We start from the raw sequence: 1,331 nt of genomic DNA, 5'->3' as shown, positions 1-1,331 counted from the left end.
ATCTGCTCAGGTCCCTTCTGACCCGACCAACTATGACACTATGAAACTTTCTGAAAGGAAAGCCGATGGTCTGTTATAGAGAGAAGGGTCAGCCGTGAATCATGGAGCTATATCCAAAATCCTCCCAAAACTCCAGGATGGCCAAGTCTAGGGTTTTGGCTCAAGCCCATCTATCTCAAATTATGCTTCATAACAAGAAGCCAAAGGATGAATGTGTCTGGTTGTCACTGCTCTATAAGCATGATGAATTTAACTGGAGGAAGGGGGCTGGTTTAGAAAGTCTCCTGGAGAGGCAGGAGGTCCAAAGAGACCTCCCTTTCTTGAATACCATTATACGAGGGTTGTTCTGCTGCAGAGATGCTCGCCGACATTTTGGCTCGTCTGCACGGGGCCAGATCCTGAGCCAAGACCTCAGTAGAGCGAGGCTAATTTACAGCTGCTGAGGATATCGTGTGATGCACTGGGGAACGTGCGGGGAGCCAGGTCCTGCCCAGTGCCAAGCATCCTCCGCTCCGTTGGACTTCATCGGAAGTGGAGGGCAGGGAGTCACTGGCAAGAGCGGGTGTTTCGCTTGGCAGGGCTGCGTGGTCTGGGGAGACGCTGTATGGGTGAGGCGGCGAGAGCTCCCGAGGCCGGCAGTGGTGGGACGCTGGTATAGGGCTGCAGCGTGGCAGCTGGCTGGAGGTCACCTGCGGATTGGTGTCAAACCGGGGCCCCGGAGCATGGCAGTGCTGCCAGAGCCTCAGCCAGGCACGCAGCATCGCTTAGAGCAAGCCTGGCAAAATAACTTCAGCATGTGGCAGGGATGGCTTTTGGCTCCCGGTGCCACTGCCAGGCAGGGTAAATGGGAGACAGGACGACAGCAAATCTTGCATAAGCCACTCAGTGGCATCAGATGCCGTCTCATTTATGTCAGCCTCCGGTGGGGAGCTGAGGCTGGGCAGCACAGCCCGAGGGAAGTCATAGCCCCACTCTTCCTTCACTGAGTTTTCCTCAGCTCATGCGGTACCATAAGCTTCGCTGCCTCGGAGAGCGACGGGCTCCTCTTCCCCAAGGAGGAAGGCCTGAGGCCTCAGCTGGACTCGAGGGGGCTCTTGCATGAGCAGAGGCTCCAGGATCAGGACCGTCTTGTCTGTAAAAGGGTTTTAGGCACTGCCATCAGACCTCTCCTAGTTACTCCTTCAGGTTCGGACACTTGAAATCTCTGGGAGACTTTCCTTGCACTTTGGAGCTGAGCCTTTGAGCTGGAAGGGAAGAAAATGTATGGAGCACCTATGCTTCCCATTGATTTAATTGTCCAAAAGATGTTGAAGTACTAAGCACCCTGGATG

The sequence above is a fragment of the Gavialis gangeticus genome, unplaced genomic scaffold (genome assembly GCF_001723915.1).
Source record: "Gavialis gangeticus isolate Ggan-Ray unplaced genomic scaffold, GavGan_comp1, whole genome shotgun sequence".
NCBI classification, from domain to species: domain Eukaryota; kingdom Metazoa; phylum Chordata; order Crocodylia; family Gavialidae; genus Gavialis; species Gavialis gangeticus.
Note: the sequence above shows the minus strand (reverse complement) of the source record.